Source organism: Salvelinus sp. IW2-2015, linkage group LG30 (genome assembly GCF_002910315.2).
Source record: "Salvelinus sp. IW2-2015 linkage group LG30, ASM291031v2, whole genome shotgun sequence".
NCBI lineage: Eukaryota > Metazoa > Chordata > Actinopteri > Salmoniformes > Salmonidae > Salvelinus > Salvelinus sp. IW2-2015.
The window spans coordinates 6963140-6975850 of record NC_036869.1 but is presented as its reverse complement, the minus strand read 5'-3'; positions in this window follow the sequence as shown (position 1 = coordinate 6975850).

Below are 12711 nucleotides of genomic sequence, written 5' to 3'. Positions count from 1 at the left end.
ATATGTATACTTACCGTACTCTATACCATCATACTGCATCTGCCATGCGTTCTGTACCACCACTCATCCATATATCTTTATGTACATATTCTTTATCCCTTCACACTTGTGTGTGTGTGTAAGGTAGTCGCGTGGAATTGTTAGGTTAGATTACTGTTGGTTATTACTGCATTGTCGGAACTAGAAGCACAAGCATTCGCTACACTCGATAAATCTGCTAACCATGTGTATGTGACTAATAAAATTTATTTGATTTGATTTGATTTGAAATACCGATTAGCATTGTTATGCTGGGTTGGCATGCCACTGTGTGTGTGTGTGTGGGGGGGGGGGGGCTGGGCCAGCAGGTTGTACTCTACAGTATCACTGCTTTAAGCAAGTGTTGTAGGCTTACTGTATGAAATTCACTTGTGCTGACTGCAACCTCTTCAAGTCCAGTAGTGGCTGCAACCTCTTCAAATACAGTAGTGGCTGTACGCTCTAATTGAAATACTACTTCCTAGTAGTCTGTCTATTGAGTTAAGATTTGTTGCAGTATTTGCTATAGAATTTCACTTGAGCATAGGATCCAGTATATTAAGCTTTTCTATTGTCAATATCCAGAACATCACATTAGGTAATGTTTTCATCTCAAATATATGTAGAGGTAGGACCTAAAGATAGAAACATTGAAACAGTATGACAACATGATACAGTTGGGATATGTCTAAACCAATATTTCTATGAGGCATATTTCTTGGAATATCAGGGGGGGGTGACTCATCGCTCCCTCAATCCCAGTCCGGGTATAAATAGACACACACACACACACTTTCCACGCCCTGCTGCCATTACATAAGATTGGAGCGTGGGAGATGCGATGCAAGCCATATATAATTCATCAATTTTGGATTGGATCTAGCCTCAGCTCCCATCTGACCACAAGACAGAACCCCCCCCCCCCCTCAACACACGCACACACATTCACACGCACTCACAAGCAGGTCTTCCAGTGTATATTTCCATCTTTGTCACTCTGAGCTGTACATTCCAGTCAAATGACTGAAACATATAATATACTAAGAGCTTCCTGAATATGGTGGCTTGACATGCTCTGAGATTTGGTCCTTTGTAGGAAGTGCCAATGGTGTCGTGTTGAGCCACAAAACAGTTGCATTCACTGCATTCACTTCTGACAACAAGATCCGAGTTTGGGAAACCCTGTCCTAGGGTAAAAGTTGAATACCCTTGCTATAGAACAGGGATGTCAAACTCATTCCATGGAGGGCCTAGTGTCTGCTGGTCTTTGTTTTTTCCTTTCAATTAAGACCTATTGCTATTATAAACTGGTTACCAACGTAATTGATGAATGGGGTTACTTTGGCTCCTGAGATGCGCAGCGGTCTAAGGCACTGCATCTTAGTGGTAGAGGCGTCACTACAGACACCCTGGTTTGAATCAAGGCTGTATCACAACCGGTCGTGATTGGGAGTCCCATATGGCGGAATTATCAGCTGTTTGAAGCTGGTGTACAAAACAGAAAGGAAAAGATGCAAAAACCAAACTTAAGCATGGGAAGCATAGAAATCGCGTGCATAGAACATATTTACCACTTATACTTGCTTTCAATGAGAATGACAGATCTATAACTCGTATTTCTATGTGAATTTGGTTGAGTCGCCCAAAAAGTTACATATTGCAGATATTTAGCAGGCGCAACTAAGGTGCCTTGCTCAAGGGCACATCAGCTGATTTTTCACCTAGTCGGCTTGGGGATTTTGGTTACACGCCCAACACTCTTAACCACTAGGCTACCTGCCACCCCATCATCACTCCAGGTCTCCGGAATTGATGTCTTTCACCTATAGAAATAAGACCTAGACAACCAGGTGAGGGGAGTTCCTTACTAATTAGTGACCTTAAGGAGAACAGTGAAAATCCGCAGACACCTGGTCCGCCGTGGAATTAATTTGACCGCTACTATAGAATTACAAAAGGGGGAATCTCATGCTCTGCTTCCATGTGTTCTTCCAGTAGCCCATATAGGGGGGTGGGGGGCCTACAAATGATGTTCTAATAGGAGATGTAGGCAGCACATTGACACTTGTTTAGACCGTCTCTATCATCACAGTTTCCAAAAGCAAACAGGAGAAAGACATCTCTTATTACCTGCACTGGATTCTCCCATCGCAGTTCCCCTAAGCACACACTCTGTATAACCTGGACTGGATTCTATTGAGGTGCATTATGACACCTCTTGAAACATCTCTTTACACCCTAAGCCCTGATTCAAACATTATATTATCCATTTCACAAGTCCTTGTTTGTGTATTAAACTGTCAAAGTAAATAGAAAACACATGAAAAGTTGAGTTTGTTCCAGTTGTGGTGATGATATGAGAACAACACAAACACTATGGTGCACTGGGGAGCGCTCGCCTGCATGTCAGCATTTTATTTAAATTAAAACAAAAAACATCTGTCCAAAGCAATAGATTTCCCAACTGTAAGTGATTTACAATCATTGAGGCATGTAGAACTACAGCAACGGCTTGAAGAGTGATAACTGTAGTTTACATAATATTTGCAGAACATCAGAGCACTTCTAGTATATGTGTGTTTATTAATTAATGGTGCTACACATAGGATTTTTTAAACATTTTTGTATTGTAATTTCAGAAAATGTCCATAATACTTGTATTTCTCCAGTAATACTGGTGGAATGAGTGTTAGAGAATCATTGTACCATCTAAACCGCTGTGAAATCTATTTTTCATAACCAAAAATATAGAATTGTCAGCTGTTTGAAGCTGGTGTACAAAACCGAAAGGAAAAGATGCAAAAACTAACCACTGGAAGCATAAAAATAGCGCACATAGAACAGATCTACTGCTTCTTAGACTTGCTATCAATGAGAATGACATATCTATAACTCATATTTCTATGTGAATTTGTTTGGGTTGCCCAAAAAGTTACATATTGCAGCTTTAACTCATTTGGCAGACGCTCTTATCCAGTGAGCCTTATAGGCGGAACTAGGGTTAAGTGCCTTGCTAAAAGGCACATCGGCTGATTTTTCAAACAGACAGTTCTGGGGAGACCTGATAGGACTGTCTATTGTCACAAGTTGAACTCAAAGGGCCCTGGGACTGTACCTTGTAGAATGCTATCGTGCCTCCAAACCATGCCTGGRGTATTGTATTATTCTGTCATGGACTATACTCACTGTTTTTCATGAAAACATTAAACTACTTTTTATCATGGCATCCAATATTGATGAGGATGATGCACATGAACAGCACAAGTAGTTTGGATCAAGTAACCGCAGGATGCTCTGTTGTTTCATCTGTGGAAAGAGAAAACACAACAAGAGTTCAGGAACAGTGAATGTGCATGGAGGAATCCTGGAATTTCATTGGTTTGTGGTCAGGAGGCTACAGCGTCTAACACCCAGTTTGATGCGGTCTCACCTATACAGCTCTGGCTTGTCCAAATACACTGTGAGAAATGTCTCTTTGATAGTCGAACACCCGTCTCCCTTCTGAATGAGATTGCTATCTCAATGGGCCTTACCTGAGTAATGGTTAAATAAATGGAAATAAAATATTGATTGTCAGTGTGAAACAAAGGCTCTGCATGCTAATTAGATGAAGCTGCCTAAACTTTACGCCTCACTCTTCCAGATGTCTCCCTGCTCATTGTTTAACTAACCCGTGGGCAGTCGGACACTCTCTCCTTCACTTATCATATGTATCTGATTTATTCTTCTTTTTACTGCTCCATGGATAGAGTTATTGCTTGGATAATCTTATTTACTATTATGTATTGATTGATTTTTTTTACTCTTTATCCGGTGCGCGCTGCACAGAACACCGGAAGAATTATCACTGAATTGTCACAGTTATTATTGTAATGTTTGTTTATGTGTAAATCGTGTTAATTAATCTGTAAGGGATGGTTGCCAACTGGCGATTTCACACGAAAATAAAATGGCATTAATTCGTCATTCATACACGATGACTGTATGGTAAACTGAAGTGCCATCCTATTCCCTGTATCTGAAGGGCTGTATCTCAATCTAAAATATCTGAAATGACACCCAATTTCCTTTATAGTGCACTACTTTTGAGTCCTATGGGCCCAGGKCATAAGTAGTGTACTATATAGTGGATAGTGTGCCAGTTCGAACACACACAATCCCTATTTTACCACACATGTTGTGAGCCTACTGCTCTGTGGACTGGGAGCCCTGAGGTGTGAACAGTCAATCATCCTTTCCCTGCCGCCATCAGAGAATATAAGGACTAGTGTCTTGATTTACAGTGGATCATCACTGCTTTGATTGACTATTGATTGAGAGAGTGACTGATGGGTTGTTTTGGCTCACATATCAGTCCCCAATAGGTTGCAAAGATGAATCATACATACACACAACAGGCAGTCAGTCCCACTGGAAAATACAGCCTGTCTTGTGCCGATGAGGAGTCGACATACAGAGAATAACTCATACACTGCTGCCYCCTGGTGGAAGTTCTGAACAAACACCTGAATTTAAGTAAAAAATAGCCAGGTTAAAAATAGAAATGCCATTTTGACTTCTCTTCTGAGGAATTACCTATGTGTATGGTCTTAATCTGGCAGATTTAATAAAGTAGATGTCTCAAAATGACCTGCCTGCGAATCAGAACCTGAAGTATTGAGTAACACACAAGACTACTATTCATACAGACACACCAAATGATAGTCAATCAGACTGCAGTCAATTAGTGTCACTCACTCAGAGCCATGTGTGGCTGAATCTCCTTTCAACGTCTTACGTTGAGAAGCCTGTACCAGAACCAGAACTAGGGGCGTGGGTCAACGCCTGCCACACTGTCCCCGCACACGACCGCCACCGGCCCAGACAATGGTCCCCTCTCAGGCGCTGAACATCAACAACAAAGGGAGGACGCCCCATCCTCACTCTCTCACACACACACACATGCCCCTCCCCAGGGGACAACCCAGCAGGGCGAGGATTGCTTATTGTTCAGAGGGAGAGTCAGAGTGTCGGAGAAGAAGCCCAAAACAATGGGAACCAGAGAGAGAGGCCATTTTTCATGTTGTCTATAAATAGGATGATAGGGGAGAAGACCGTAAATCAGTCCCAGGGTGCATTGTGCCGTCGGCCGCGCAGTGGGCCCGGAGCCAGTCAGATAGACATAGGTTGATTCCCAAATAGCACCCTATTCCCTATGTAGTGTACTACTTTTGACCAGGACCCATAGAGCTCTGGGAGCTCTGATCTTTTGGGACAGAGCATTAGTCAGACCCAGAGCCAGGAGGAAAGTACAGTACCTGAGGTACTCCCCAAAGCGTAGCCTATACAATGCACAAGACTGACCCATAGAAATAGAATTACTTTGCATAGAAAGCCTCCTGACCCACCCTCAGTGACTAAGCCAGACTGTTGGCACTGCTTTTTATTTTTTATTTAACCTTTATTTAACTTGGCAAGTCAATTAAGAACACATTCTTATTTACAATGACGGCCTACTGAGGGGACAGGGGTTGGGATAAAAAAAAATCAAGTGAAAGAAAACACACGACAAGAGAGACACCACAACACTACATAAAGAGAGACCTAAGGCAACAACACAACATGGCAGCAACATTGGCTACTGGCTGGACTGGACCCCTGGCCAGCTCAGGAGACAATCTCCAAAAGTCTGCAGCTTCAGATGATGACCCAGAGTCGCCGCCAAGCTTACAGTCACAGGAGGCAAGGTCAATAATTTGATATGTTATGCCAGGTCAAACAATTTGGTCAGGATGCAGCCAACATTGAAGGGCGTCACTAGTTACCATAGTCACAATGTCATAAACCTTGCCTTTTTCAACAATTCATCTTCTTAAAATGTGATTTTAAACCTAACCCTAACATTAGCCCCACACTGCTAACTTTATTCCTCACCCTAACCTTAAATTAAGACCAAAATGTGAACTTTTGTTTTCATGAATTTTTACGATAAAGGCAATTTTGACYYTATGGCTGTGCTATCTAGTGGAAACCATTGTTGAAGGGGTCTTTTTTTTTTTACAAGGCCAGGGTGCATTCCTCTAGTCTGGACTAGTACTCAACTCTTGAGGATTTCCTGAGGAGGGAACAATAACACAATAAGACCAAGTGGTGAGATGGGGGACTTAATGAGCAGACCAATCTACGGAGACAATAAATCCTATGATGAATCAATATTGAAAAAAATGTTGAGATTAGTGCAGTGATATGAGTAATTTAGTCACCATTGTGAGAAGATGAATTACATAAATGTATTCTGGAAAGCTAATGTGTCAGATAAAGTAGGGTGCTATATCCTTAAGAGACAATTTGAGATGCTGAAATTGAATACAGTCCTGAAGGAACTGTAACAGAAAGTGGAATAGATTTATTGTCTCTTTTGAAATAGGACATGATAAGACTTTTCACCTTAAATCTAATTAAATTGTATTTGTCACATGCGCAGAATACGACAATACTTACAGTGAAATGCTTACTTACAAGCCCTTAACAAACAATGCAAATTTAAGAAAATACCTAAGAAAATAAGTAAGAGATAAGAATACCGGTGTCGAGGTAATTGAGGTAATTATGTACATGTAGGTGGAGTTATTAAAGTGGCTATGCATAGATAATAACAGAGTAGTGCTGGGGGGCAATGCAAATAGCCTGAGTAGCCATTTGATTAGCTATTCAGGAGTCTTAAGGCTTGGGGGTAGAAGCTGTTTAGAAGCCTCTTGGACCTAGACTTGGCGCTCCGGTACCGCTTTGCCGTGCGGTAGCAGAGAGAACAGTCTATGACTAGGGTGGCTGGAGTCTTTGAACATTTTTAGGGCCTTCCTCTGACACCGCCTGGTATAGAGGTCCTGGATGTCAGGAAGCTTGGCCCCGGTGATGTACTGGGCCGTACTCACTACCCTCCGTAGTGCCTAAAGGTCGGAGGCCGAGCAGTCTCCATACCAGGCAGTGATGCAAAGCGCCAGGATGCGCTCGGTGGTGCAGCTGTAAAACCTTTTGAGTATCTGAGGACCCATGCCAAATCTTTTCAGACTCCTGAGGGGGAATAGGTTTTGTCATGCCCTCTTCACGACTGTCTTGGTGTGCTTGGACCATGTTAGTTTGTTGGTGATGTGGACACCAAGGAACTTGAAGCTCTCAACCTGCTCCACTACAGCCCCGTCGATGAGAATGGGGGCCTGCTCGGTCCTCCTTTTCCTGTAGTCCACAATCTTCTCCTTTTGCCTTGACCACGTTGAGGGAGAGGTTGTTGTCCTTGCCTATAAGCTGTCTCATCGTTGTTGGTGATCAGGCCTACCACAGTTGTGTCGTCAGCAAACTTAATGGTGTTGGAGTCGTGCCTGGCCGTGCAGTCATGAGTGAACAGGGAGTACAGGAGGGGACTGAGCACACACCCCTGAGGAGCCCCCGTGTTGAGGATCAGTGTGGCGGATGTGTTGTTACCTACCCTTACCACCTGAGGGTGGCCGTCAGGAAGTCCAGGATCCAGTTGCAGAGGGAGGTGTTTAGTCCCAGGGTCCTTAGCGTAGTGATGGTGTTGAACGCTGAGCTGTAGTCAATGAATAGCATTCTCACATTCTCACACATTCCCTATCTGTTCCTTTTGTCCAGATGAGAAAGGGCAGTGTGGAGTGCAATAGAGATTGCATCATCTGTGGATCTGTTGGTGTGGTATGCAAATTGGAGTGGGTCTRGGTGTTCTGGAATAATGGTGTTGATGTGAGCCATGACYAGTCTTTCAAAGCATWTCATGGCTGCAGACGTGAGTGCTATGGGTCGGTAGTCATTTAGGCATGTTACTTTAGTGTTCTTGGTCACAGGGAATATGGTGGTCTGCTTGAAACATGTTGGTATTACAGACTCAGACAGGGAGAGGTTGAAAATGTCAGTGAAGACACTTGCCAGTTGGTCAACGCATGCTTGGAGTACACGTCCTGGTAATCCGTCTGGCCCAGTAGCCTTGTGAATGTTGACACGTTTAATTTCTTATGGCTGCAGGGGCAGTATTGAGTAGCTTGGATGAAAGGTGCCCAAAGTAAACGGCCTGCTCCTCAGTCCCAGTTACTAATATATGCATATTATTATTAGTATTGGATAGAAAACACTCTGAAGTTTCTAAAACTGTTTGAATTATGTCTGTGAGTATAACAGAACTCATATSGCAGGCAAAAACCTGAGAAATAATCCAAACAGGAAGTGGAAATTCTGAGGCTGGTCGAGTTTCAACCAAGATCCCATTGAAATCACAGCGAGATATGAATGAGTATTCACTTCCTACGGCTTCCACTAGATGTCAACAGTCTGTAGAACTTTGTCTGATGACTCTCCTGTGAAGGGGGGCCGAAGGAGACAGGAATGAGTCACCACTGCCATGAGGTGAACATTCTTTGACCACGCGCGCTGAGGCAGCTCCGTTCCATCGCTCATCTGAAGTCAATGTAATTCTCCGGTYGGAACGTTATTCAAGATTTATTTTAACAACATTCTAAAGATTGATTCAATACATCGTTTGACATGTTTCTACTGACTGTTACGGAACTTTTGGACATTTCGTCASRTTTTAGTGAACRCGCTTYGTGACTTTGGAATTGTTTAMCAAAYGCGCTAACYAAAGTAGCTAATTGGACATAAACAACGGACATTATCGAACAAATCAAGCATTTATTGTGGACCTGGGATTYCTGGGAGTGCATTCTGATGAAGATCATCAAAGGTAAGGGAATATTTATCATGTMATTTYTGGTTTCTGTTGACTCCAACATGGCGGCTAATTTGACTATTGTTCTGAGCTCAGATTATTGCATGGTTTGCTTTTTCCGTAAAGTTWTTTTGAAATCTGACACAGCGGTTGCATTAAGGAGAGGTATATCTATAATTCCATGTGTATAACTTGTATTATCATCTACATTTATGATGAGTATTTCTGTTGAAACGATGTGGCTATGCACTATCACTGGATGTTTTTGGAACTAGTGAATGTAACGCGCCAATGTAAACTCAGATTCTTTGATATAAATATGAACTTTATCAAACAAAACATACATGTATTGTGTAACATGAAGTCCTATGAGTGTCATCTGATAAAGATCATCAAAGGTTAGTGATTAATTTTATCTCTATTTGTGCTTTTTGTGACTGCTATCTTTCGCTGGAAAAATGGCTGTGCTTATTGTGGTTTGGTGTGACCTAACATAATCGTTTGTAGTGCTTTCGCTGAAAAGCATATTTGAAATCGGACACTTTGGTGGGATTAACAACAAGATTACCTTTAAAATGGTATAARACACRTGTATGTCTAAGGAATTTTAATTATGTTTTGAATTTGGYGCCCTGCACTTTCACTGGCTGTTGTCATATCATCCCGTTACCGGGATTGCAGCCATAAGAAGTTTTAAAGGTCTTACTCACATCGACTGCAGAGAGCATGATCACACAGTCGTCCGGAACACAGTCGTCCATCACACAGTCGTCCGAAGTCTCTCATGTAGATTAGCCACTCGGTGCCTGATCCTCACAAGTTATCTTGATCTCTCTCTGCTAAACCTACGTTTCCTTTTCCAGCGAATCACGGGGATCTGGGCCTGGTCGGGTGYATGTAGTATATCCCTCACTTCCAACTCATTTTTTTATTTTTTATTTCACCTTTATTTAASAAGAGGCTAAAATAATTACAATTTAGCATTAATACTGGAGTGATTGATGTGCAGATGATGATGTGCAAGTTGGGGTGCAAAAGAGCAAGAGGGTAAGTAATAATATGGGGATGAGGTAGTCGGGTGTGCTATTTACAGATTGGCTGTGTACAGGTACAGTGATTGGTAAGCTGCTCAGACAGCTGATGCTTAAAGTTAGAGAGGGAGAAGACTCCAGCTTCAGAGATTTTTGCAATTCGTTCCAGTCATTGGCAGCAGAGAACTGGAAGGAAAGGTAGCCAAAGGAAGTGTTGGCTTTGGGGATGACAAGTGCAATATACCTGCTGGAGTGTGTGCTATGGATGGGTGTTGCTATGGTGACCAGTGAGCTGAGATTAGGCAGGGCTTTACCTAGCAAAGACTTATAGATGACCTGGAGCCAGTGGGTYTGGCGACGGATATGTAGTGAGGGCCAGCCAACGAGAGCATACAGGTTGCAGTGGTGGGTGGTATATGGGGCTTTGGTGATAAAACGGATGGCACTGTGATAGACTACATCCAGTTTGCTGAGTAGAGTGTTGGGGGCTATTTTGTAAATKACATCTCTGAAGTCAAAGATTGGTAGGATAGTCAGTTTTACGAGGGTATGTTTGGTGGCATGAGTGAAGGAGGGTTTGTTTTGCGAAATAGGAAGCCGATTCTAGATTTAATTTAGGATTGGAGATGCTTAATGTGAGTCTAGAAGGAGAGTTTGAAGAACTCCTCGTCAATCAAGAACTCCTCGTCCAATTTGAGGTGAGTAATCCCAGTTCTGATGTCCAGAAGCTCTTTTCGGTCAAAAGAGACGGTAGCAGCAACATTATGTACAAAACAATTGACGAACAATGTGAAAAAACAAACAAAATAGCTTGGTTGGTTAAGAGCCAATAAGACGGCAGCCCTCCCCTCCGGAGCCATCTGTATGTACCTGTCCATGTTTTTATAGTTCACCAGTGGACCATTAATCTGTGGTATTTTAGTGGAAACTATTACGGCATGGCTAGATAACAGTCCTTAGAATAATAAACCTCTGGTCTGTAGAAAAGTGTGTATGAACTAGATCACAGAGGTGAAGGCCGTGACCAGAGCATTTCCAGGTTACATTCCTGGAAAATAAGAGTACAGATTGTACCAGGGGCCACGTGAAGGACAACTGGGCTTCGTCACAAATGGCAACCTATTCCCTATATAGTGCACTACTATTGACCAAGCTCAGTAGGGCTCTGGTCAAAAGTACAGTATTTAAGGAATAGGGTACTATTTGGAACATACCTCTGGTGTGACATGTCCAATACCAGGACAAGCTATGGAAGACAGTTAAAATAGGAAAGCAACAAAACAGAGTTCCTGTTTCGGAAGATAAAATACAGACTGTCCCACAGGTAAAGTTTGGGGTAGCACAATGTTGACGCACAACCACCACACCACACACCACACACACACCACACACACACACACACACACACACACCACACACACACACACACACACACACACACACACACACACACACACACACACACACACGTTCCCGTATCATTCTCACACGCCCGCTCTTCCCTACTCTATCTACTCTTATAAAAATTTCTGCCCCCTATCCGTGCTTAGACTCAGGCTAAGTCCAAATGGCATCCTATTTCCTTTGATCAGAGCATTATGGGTCCTGGTCAAAAGTAGTATACTATATAGGGAATATGTGCCATTTGGGACGTAACCTCAGACTGGGCCACAGAGCAGCCACTGACCTCTTAACAGCTCTCTCAGCCACACTCCTACTGGTTATTAAAACCCTTCTCCTACTGGTTATAAAACCCTCTCCTACTGGTTATAAAAACCCTCTCCTACTGGTTATAAAACCGCTTCTACTGGTTATAAAACCCTCTCCTACTGGTTATTTAAACCCTCCTACGGTTATAACCCTCTCCTACTGGTTATAAACCTCTCCTACTGGTTATAAAACCTCTCCTACTGGTTATAAAACCCTCCTACTGGTTATAAAACCTCTCCTACTGGTTTAAAACCCTTCCTACTGGTTATAAAACCCTCTCCTACTGGTTATAAAAAACCTCTCCTACTGGTTATCTAAAAACCCTGTCCTACTGGTATAAAACCCTCTCCTACTGGTATAAAACCCTCTCACTGGTTATAAAAAAAACCTCTCCTACTGGTCATGAAACCCTCTCCTACTGGTTATAAAACCCTCTCCTACTGGTTATAAACCCTCCCTACTGGTTATAAAACCCTCTCCTACTGGTTATAAAACCCTCTCCTACTGGTTATAAAACCCTCCCTTCTACTGGTCATGAAAACCTCTCCTACTGGTTATAAAACCCTCTTCTACTGGTTAGTAAAACCCTCTCCTACTGGTTTATAAAACCCTCTCCTACTGGTTAAAAAACCCTCTCCTACTGGTTATTAAAACCCTCTCCTACTGGTCATGAAACCCTCTCCTACTGGTATAAAACCCTCTTCTACTGGTTATAAACCCTCTCCTACTGGTTATGAAAACCCTCTTCCTACTGGTTATAAAACCCTCTCCTACTGGTTTAAAAACCCTCTCCTACTGGCTTATGAAACCCTCTCCTACTGGTTATAAAACCCCTCCTACTGGTTATAAAACTCTCCTACTGGTTATAAAAACCCTCTCCTACTGTTAAAACCCTCTCCTACTGGTTATAAAACCCTCTCCTAATGGGTTAAAAAACCCTCTCTCACTGGTTATAAAACCCTCTCCTACTGGTTCATAAAACCCTCTCCTACTGGTTATAAAACCTCTCTCTACTTTGGTTATAAACCCTTCTCCTACTGGTTATAAAACCCTCTCTACTGGACATTAACCCTCTCCTACTGGTTATAAAACCCCTCTCTACTGGTTATAAAACCCTCTCCTACTGGTCATAAAACCCTCTCCTACTGGTATATAAAAAACCCCTCTCCTACTGGTTAATAAACCCTCTCCTACTGGTATAAAACCTCTTCCACTGGTATAAAAACCCTCTCCTACTGG